Source organism: Bactrocera neohumeralis, chromosome 6 (assembly GCF_024586455.1).
Source record: "Bactrocera neohumeralis isolate Rockhampton chromosome 6, APGP_CSIRO_Bneo_wtdbg2-racon-allhic-juicebox.fasta_v2, whole genome shotgun sequence".
Taxonomy (NCBI): domain Eukaryota; kingdom Metazoa; phylum Arthropoda; class Insecta; order Diptera; family Tephritidae; genus Bactrocera; species Bactrocera neohumeralis.
In genome coordinates this window covers 6,556,207-6,565,904 of record NC_065923.1, presented here as the reverse complement: position 1 = coordinate 6,565,904, position 9,698 = coordinate 6,556,207, and the positions used below count along the sequence as shown (strand labels likewise).

The following is a 9,698-nucleotide window of genomic DNA, read 5'->3' as shown; positions in this document are numbered from 1 at the left end:
TTGGTGACGATTTGAAAATATATTAAAATGGTTAAAGTCAATTTGGTTATGGAGGCAGTTCGAGTTAATTAAAGATTGCATGTTACTTTTATGCTTAAACTATATCCAATGATAGAAATTGGCAACCTACAAAAAAATATAAATAAAGGATGTGTCAAATGTTTACTGTATCAGTAGGCTTTCTTCAGTTTGAGTCGACTTAAGCCCTTTTAACAGACACCACATATATATGTAATATATAATATGTTCTAGGTATGCCCGTTCATGAGAAGTCATTAAATCATTTGTTATGTCACACGGCAAATCACATTCAAATTGTTTGTGTATTTACATGTTAGTGGGTTGGTAATCATTTGCTATCAGTGCTGATGATGACATTGTTGACAGTCAGCGATGACACCGTCGGTTTCTTTTACATCATTTTCCCTATTGGCTGACATTTTGGTTATTTTATTGGTGCGTGTTTGTTGGCAATTTTCTTGGCACGCAACTCAACCTCCCGACATCTGCCTCCAACCTGGCAACCAGCTATCGATTTGGTGTAAATTTCGTACAAAATCGCATGTTTGACTAAAGCTGAAAGCTTTCTTATATATTCAGCAAGTCTACGCGCTTCCTTGTGTGTGAGGATATAGACAAACTTCCTGCTTTACATTCATTATTGTAACGAGATATAGGATATGGTAGTCCAAGAAAATTATGTAGACCCAAAAGCATGCTGATATGAAATAGTTATGCTCATCTTGTATACTTGTTCTGACATTAATATTATCCAAGTAATTATTAAAGCTTAAAATTTCAGGAACCTCTTAGTAATTCAACAAGGAATGATTTTAATGGAGGCAATTATTGGGTACAGATATAATTTTATATTATTTAAATGTAATCCTTCAATAGAAATCACGAGCTATAAAGATGTTTTATGTCGATGTTTTATGTAGTTTCGGTATCATGTGATGTTCTGATCTATTTTTTTATTATCTGCAACATAATGGTACTTCTGCTGGGCCTTTAGATTTTACCTAAAGTACTTCGGAAAGTAAGAACTGATATTTTTTGTGGGGAATGACACCCTAATTATTGACTGAGTTTCCTGCTTTTTGTATTTATCTTCACCGCAACCAATCAGACCAAACCCAAACTCCTTCGTAAAAAGTTAGACGAGAGTACGAGAGTTCACTAACGAAAGTGTGTTCTCCCTCAAAGTTTATGACTTCGATATTCGCCGATAAAATGGTTATTGAGAAGAAATCAATATTTCATTTTAAATTGTGGTGTTACTGCCGTTATTTCCTTTCATTTCGTTGATTTTACGACTGCAGACGCTAATCGCTCGCGGCTAAGAGTATATATTCGGCTGCTGTTGACAGGTGAATGAGAAGTTTGAGTTTTATGAGTTGCGAACACAATTTGATTACATTTAATTGGCACATGCCAACGGAACATTATGTTTAGTTGTATACTTTATTGATTTGGAAGCGCGAGGACGTCAAATGAATGCCAAGAGAAGCGGAAGAAGGTTACAACATTTTATTTTTGATTACGACACGCCAGCGAATGAGTGACTCAGCAAGGTTCGTTTGCATTTCTAAAAAATGATTTATCGCAATTGTTGCGGTCATAAGAGAGGCACGGTTATCACGGTTCGTGATAAAGTGTCAGTTAGTGAAAAAAGATGGAGCTTGGGAGATCATGATCCTTAAGTAAATCGGTTAAGTCCTAAATGTAACACATGTACTATTGGAATCTTTAGGTCCTTGGTGACAGCATTGATGATAGCATATTATTTGTTTTGACTTTTGTCTATGTTCAACCTTGTTTTGACATTTTTAGTGCTGTGCTTAATTTGTTTGCAATATTTTGAAGGAACTTCAATCATATCATGTTAAAGTTATTTTATTTTCGAATTACTCGAGTTCTTCGCCCAAAAGACGAGAGCCAAGTAGTCAATCCTTTTCAATTCTTCTTCTTTATTGGCGTAGACACCAATTACGCCGTTTACAACAGCGCACCGCTCGTTGTTCTCTTTCGCTGTTTGACGTCAATTGGAGATTCCAAGTGATTCCAGGACCTTCTACACCTGATTTCTCCAACGGATTGGAGGTGTTACTCTTTCTCTGCTTCCACCGGCGGGTACTGCGTCCAATACTCTCAGAGCTGCAGTGTTTTCTTCCATTCGGACGACATGACCTATACATCCTAGTCGCGGTCTCTTGATTCGCTGAACTACATCAATATCACCATACATCTTCATATCCATATAACCTTTCTCTCGAAAACGTGTAACATCGACAAATCAGATGTTGTCATCGTGCTTGCCTCTGCCCTAGCCGGACGGGGAAGATGAGTGACTTGTAGAATTCGGTATTTGTTCGTAGGGAGAGGACTTTTCTACTCAACTGCTTACTCAGTCCGAAGTAGCAGTGTTGGCAAGAGTTATTCTGCGTTGGATTTCGAGGCGGGCGTTGTTGTTTTTGTTAATGCTGTTTCCAAGATAGATACAGTTATCTACGACTTCGAAGTTATGACTGTCAACAGTAACGTGAGGGCCAAGTCGCGAGTGCGACGACTGTTTGTTTGACGACAGGAGATATTTCATCTTGTTCTCGTTCACAACAATGATACCAATATCATCGGCGTACGTCAGCAGCTGTACACATTATAGAAGATGGTCCCATCCGTCTTTAGCAGTAGATTAAAAAAGCCTTGCCTGAAACCTCATTTAGTATCGACCGGCTAGGAGGGGTCCTTCCCGATCCTGACGGATCTTTAACAGAGCCGTATTAGTTTTGCGGGAATACAACACCGGCATAAAGGCAGCTCCTTTTCGTACTGTAAAATCGACGAAGAGGTGGTGTGTGTCGATCCTCTTTTCATGAGATGTGTTGACTGTGGGCTTTAAGTTCTTTTCACCACTGAGATAATATTCATTAATTTACTTCGAAGTCCTATGACGCTTTAATATTCTATATGAAACCAAAGGATTAGAAATTGCTCATCTCTTGTGGTAACTGTTGCAAGCGCCAACACTAGTTCCGTTACTCGGTTGCCGTGGCTAAACACAATTTGCAACTTGCAAACCAATTTGTTAATTACATTACCAGTATATTTATTGTCTGCTCATATGCGTTGTTGCCGCTGTTGTTGTAGTTTTTGTTTGTTCTTGCCACAGTTGGGAAATGGTGTCGGCTTACTTAACCCTGCTGAACTGACTTTGTCTGCCGAGATATTTGCTCACATTGCCATGATGCAGAGGCGAGAGTGCAAGCACATGTTCAAACATACATACTGATGCATTCTCGTATGTGTGTGTGAGTGTGAGTGTGTGCGTTTCTGCAGCACACTTATCAATTATCGCTCTAAGTGACTTCTTGGGTAGCCACGGCTCGTTGGTGCTGGCCTAACTAACTCTGCTTCTGCTGGCTCTGCTGGATCTGCTGCTTTTCAACACCATATCGCCCAAGTTGTTGCTGTTAATTAGTTTAAAACAGACAATATCTCCGGGTGAAAAAAGGATAACAAAGGAATTTGTCTGAATGAAGCCTCGAAGGCGCTGCATTGGTGGCCAAAACCGACTGTGTGCTGATATCCGGGTTGCTCAATGTTTGTTGTTATTGTTTTTGTTGTTGACTAACATTACGGGTGTTCCACACCGCCGACTGCACACATGCATACACACTCATACAAACATGCATGCAAGCATATTTTGGCCCATTGGTCTATGGTGTTTTGTCGTTTACCGACTGATGTCGTAGCTACGAGTATGATGTGCATGTGTGTGTGTGAGTGTGACTTCTGCCTGCCGGCTTTGGAATTCGTTTGAGCGCCCGTTGGAGGCAACTCGCTGTGTTGCATGTAGGCTTACTCATATATGACCATGTATATGGTGGTAAATATGCGCTTGTATGTGTGTGGTTGGCTTGCGACTCTGCCATGTCCTCTGTTCATTGATTCCGGTTTGTGTCTCGTTCTTTTAAATGCATTCGTTTTGGGTCAGTTTCTTTGCTTTTTAACGAGTTCATTCAAATGCGCTTTTTGTTGTTGCACATATCGTGTGTGTGTGCATGCAGTTGTTGTGGCAACATGCTGACACCACCCGCGGGGTTGTTTTCTTTCTGGCTTCTCCACTATTGCTGCGGGCACAAAGTGTGTGGCTGTGTGAGTGGCAAATGGGTAAATGACAATCGAATGCCTTACAACATTAAGTTATCAAAAGGCGACTTGCCGCCGATAAATGAAAGGTCAAAATATATAAAAAACATACAAAAATCACATACTTACAAACTCACACACACACATATATGCACTCAGAAGCGGCTCCCATTGTCTTGTTTGTGTTCCAACATATTTCTCAGCGGCAATGCGGAATTCTTCGCTTTGCGTGGTAAATATATTTACAAATCTTAATTATCTTCGCTTGGCGCACTTTTAGCGTGGAATCGTAAAAGAGAGATGTTAGTTAAAACGCTCGGATATTTTCGCACATTCCACTGATCCACATTCCGTCGTGCGGCGCTCGTGTAATGTGTCACATTCTTCGGCTATTAAATGTGTGCGCTTAGATTAGAGAGGAGCAGCACTTTAATTGGTTTTTGGGTGGGCAATCATTTATCTATGTGTGTGTACACGAGGCAGAACTAATTTGTAGACACACGAAGGTAAATCGCCGTGTAAGCGAAATGACTCAGACTTAACAACAGTCACACATTTAAGTGCTATGCAGATTACTTGTGCTCGGAAATGTGTGCGCCTCCAAATGTATTTTGTTTCAAACGAAAAATAAGTTTTATGACACTGATAGTTAACGACTGGGAGAATACATCCACAGAATAGTAGTATTTTTTGTTCGCGTGTTTGATTATTATTGTTTAGGCTTTGGTATGAAGTTATTTTTGTTGAAATGCGGAATTTAAAATTTGTCAGCTGGGTTTGTCCAGAAAGTAATAGAATTGAGTCGATCTAAAAAAATTTATTGAACCAATCATTAGGTACGATTTTTTAAAACTTTCAATGTAGGCTCCTTGTGCGTCAATGCAGCTCTGCCAGCACGATTTCCAATGATTGAAGGCGTCATGGAAGACATTCTCCTGAATAGCCTTGAGAGCCTTTTCAAGCAAGGAAACAAAAAAAGTCCGGGGCCACATCTGGACTGTAGGGCGGCTGCGGAAGCGTTGTGATGCCGGCCTTGGTTAGGTAGCTGTTCCCAAGAAAGGCGGTGGGAGACGGGGCGTTGTGGTGGTGCAAATTCCAATCGGCTGCGATGTCTTGTCGGACCCGATTGAGACTTCGTTTGAGTCTCTTGGGGACTTCCACGTAAAACTTGGCGTTGACGGTTTGTCCAGGAGGAACAAAATCATGGTGGACTATGCCTTTGATGTCAAAAAAGACAGTGAGCATCGTTTTCACTTTGAATTCGCTCATTCTTCCCTTTTTCGGGCGAGAAGATGCCGGCGTGTGCCACTTAGAAGTTTGCCTTCTTGCTAAAGCAACATCTGGGTAAGCCTGCTTGATCATCAAACGTCTCTGTCGCAGATTTACCAAGTTTCACACAGAATTTAATCGCGTACCTTTGCTCTAACGAACGCTGAATTTTCGGCTTGCACCACTCACAGAAATACGTCGTGCGAAAATTTTTGTCCTGGCTCTCCAGAGATAACTGACCAAACGCTCGTTCGTTAGCTGCGAACGCCTTCTACCGCATCCAATCGGTGCGCGCAAGCTCCGAAGTTCCGTCGCGGCGGAAGAAAATCAGTCCTATTACTTTTCGGACAAACCCTGTATGTACATACATATATAAACTTAATGTACAGTATCCAGTCATCCACGTGCATACTGGGAAGAGTTTCTTTATCGATGATTCAGTCCAACCCTTTCCATTTAAACAAAACTGATTTTCTTTCGATAACTCCACTTATCCACTTTTATTTAGGATTGATTTTCGAGTGATTATCCACTTTTAGGATATTCAAGGTTTGTGAAGCTCAAATAAACATATAGCCTTTGTACCATCGAAGCTCAGTTTAGAAAGACATGGTTCTCATAGCAGAATATTAAGAAAGTCAGCAAATCTCTCGGCAGAAACTAAACAACAAGGAAATTATGAGATTAAAACATAAAAGAAATGCACCATATTTCAAGTATGCGCATTTGTGGCTCAAAATCTGTTATGACCAGTCCATTCGAGGACTGGCAATGCTTTCAAAATGTTAGCATCTTTCAAAATGTTGATGAAATTCTGAAAATATCGATACAATGATTTCTAAGGATTTTAAGGAAAGGTGACATTCTGAGAGCGTGAATTTAAATAAGAGTTTGCAAGCGGCGACTGTAACAAAGTGACAACTCCGAACACACGAAAACAAAAAAACAAAAACATAAACAAAACCCCAAACAAAATTATACGAAAATCCCTATAGTATGACTGTATATAAGTCTATATGTATCCATCACGGCGGCAGGTGGCATTTCTCTGTTGGCTATCGGCGTGTCGGTGTGCAGTGAGAGGCGAGTGGCGAGTGGCAAGTGATCAAACTACGGCCAATATTCGCATCAGCTGCGAGAAACAGCTCCAGTTGCTCTGATTCATGCGTGATGCCATTGATTATGCGCAATTTCGTGTGTGTGGATCAGGCATTTAGGCTGGGCGCTTTGTTATTTGTGAGGTTTTAGTGGTCGGTTGCACCTGCCATTCGCAGAAATCACCAGCGCTTATGATAAAGGCAGCATTCGCAATTCGGTTGCGCGCCCAAAAAACCTCTTTGCCATTCATGTATGTTTGTATGCATGTGAGAGCACGCCAGTTAATATATATATGTACATATGTATACATATATGTATATGTACTTGTGGTTGAGTGCACATAAATGCCAACTGGCCGAGATTGGCAGACGTGGCAGGACTTTGCTGCACATGAGTTTTGTAAAATGATCTGTGTTTCTGTTATTGCGGTTTGGCTGCAACTGAATATTCACATACTTGTATGTATGTATGCTTGTGTTTGTTGTAGTAAATATTTTGCGTAATTCTGACAAACACAATTGTTGTGGATTTTTCAGCATTTGGTTTAAAGATTGACTAACACTTCGTTCGAAATGCCTTTAGAGAACTTAAAGCCTTTAATAAGATGTCGTAGCAAGATATTCCGTTTGTAATTGATTAAGTAGTCGTTTGAGTAAATTATGTAAGGATTTTTTTTAATAGAGCTTTCTGAAAACGTCATTATTAAATTCAAAGTCATTATTAAAGTATTATTAACATCCAGAGAAAACAAAAATTCGATTTTGTAGCATGGTGTTATCAAATCGCTCCTGCGGTAGGGGAAAAATATTTCTCTAATACCAAAATTATGATGTAAACGCACAGGACAGCGTGTGATTACAAATTATTCAGATTTAAATATTATTTACGCCAATTTAAATGTGCACTCACACACTCACACATGCGTGTGTTGCAAACTGATTTATTGCATATGACAGATATGCATTTGATAATAAAATGGAATCCATTAATTTGCAATGCCGAAAATGAAAATTACCAAAAGCTTTTAGGCAGCATTTTGGCGAATAAACATGTGTTCGCCTGTGAATGATAAATATAAACAGATCCACATGCATAAGTAATAATTAATATTAAATAATGAAAACTCAGTTAAATGCAATGAACAGCATTTAAATATTATGATAATACGAAATCCGTTTAATGGATACCAATGAAAGTGTTGGCCATTTAACATTTCGTTGCTTCAATAACAAAGGGTGATCCATTTCGATGTTCCCTACTTTTTAAAAGAAAAGAAAAACACAGAAATTTCAGATTTAATGGAACATTTTTATTATTATTCGAAAGAACATTCTTTGGCATTTATTTTTTGAAGATTATCTTTTTTAAATGTTGGCCGCGGCTACATCTCAGAAGCTCCATCCATTAAGTCCAATTTTCGATGTCTCGTTCGTTCGCATTTTAACTGGTAAATGGCGAATTATATGCGTGATGTTTTGCTCCAAGGCCTGAATCGAAGCGGGATTATTCGCACAGACTTTAAAATTTACATATCCCCACATATTATCTGCTCGCGGAAGTGTTCTTTCTGTATATCCATTGATTGATTCGATGTGTGGGAAGTAGCACCGTCTCGTTGAAACCAAATGTCGCCGAGATCTCGAGCTTCAATTTCAGGCATCAAATAGTCGATTATCATGACACGATAACGGTAGCCATTAACGTACGTTCACACCGGCATCATTTTTGATGTAATATGGACCGATGATTCCACCGGCCCGTAAGACTCACTAAACCGTTATTGTTTCTGGATAAAATGACAGCTATTTAATCTCTTCAGATTCCTCTTCGTCTCAAATGAGGAAATTTTGCATGTTTACATACCCATTGAGCCAGAAATGGGCCTCATCGCTGAACAAAATATAGCTCGAAAACGTGGGATCTTCTTCGAACTTTTCAAGAGCCCATAGAACGAAGCGATGTCACTTGAGAAGGTCGAGCGGCTTTAGTTATTGCAAATGTTGTATTTTGTACGCTTTCAATTTTAGATTTCGACGTAAAACGCCCTACGTCGTAGGGAGCTGAGCGAAGCGCGCGAAACACATTCTTTACGGAACGTGAATTTTCATAATAAAGCTGAACGTTTTGTAAACGTTGTCCAGGCGTAAGTCTTTTCATGATGATTTCAAGCAATACTGAACTAAAATAGACGCTGATTTTTTCAGGGTTTTGGGTTGGGTTAAATTTCTAGTTAAGTGGAAGTCTCTCTTAGTCATAATCTAATTCCACCAAAAAATAAGTAGAATGGCTTTCGAACTCTTCGCGCTTGTTATCGAGGTTACAGAAGCAAGACAAAGGTTCGTCGTGGAAAGATTGCTTACCTCATTATTATTAGTGGCATCTATTATCACAACTTTTCCAGTAGTGTGACTAGCGTAATTTTGCAAACAGTTTATTGGCTTTGTGGAACGAAACTAACAGAAGTTTAAAGAGTTAAAACTGCGTCTTCTGAACAGCTTTCAAGCAAATCTAATGAGGTCAAATCGATTTTGGGGATGCTATCTTTGGGTGGTATTGGTTTGATGTGAATTAATTCAATTGGGAAGTTATATATGGAAAAAGTGAGTAGAAAGATTGAGTCATGTGTAGAAGTTCACGCAAGTGAGGAAAGTACTCTGAGCGCCATTCACTTTCGAGTGGCCAGAAACGATTCCTCTACATACAACTCAAGCAGCTCCCGACTTCCGGTCTTTGACCAAGTATCCGCTGGGTAGCCAAAAAACAACCATTTGAATGTGAGCTGAAGTGAGAAGGTGAACCATCCCACCACAGGGTTGTGCGCTGAAATTGGGACTCGTAAAAAATACTCCCAATGAAAAGGAAACAAAAGCCTCGGATGAGAGACCCCCTTTTGATAAACGCGTCGTTAGTTCTGCTTTCTCCAGATTGGATAAGGAAGGGAAGCAAATGGATCTGGTAGTGAACGATGGCGAAACGATATATCTCCTGTCATCAATCAAATAGGCTTGGCTTCCACGGAACTGTTAACAACAACCGGAATGTTTAACGTGGGCACCTGCTGACGACAGCCTTACTCCACGGTACTCAAAAGTACAACGGATCAAATCAAAGCGTTGATCAGCGCCCTGAAAATGCCAGACATTTTCAGTACCAATTGGCAGTGTGGAATGGACACACTA

General features: G+C 39.9%; 1 long non-coding RNA gene across 1 annotated transcript; it reads right to left on the bottom strand.

Annotated features, from left to right (window-relative positions):
* Window positions 1–7,806: 7,806 nt before the first annotated feature.
* Window positions 7,807–9,698, bottom strand: LOC126763762 (uncharacterized). The gene is made up of 2 exons (XR_007667668.1): window positions 8,383–9,698; window positions 7,807–8,305 (listed from the first exon to the last, which is right to left on the bottom strand). It is a non-coding gene; the product is annotated as an uncharacterized LOC126763762 (long non-coding RNA).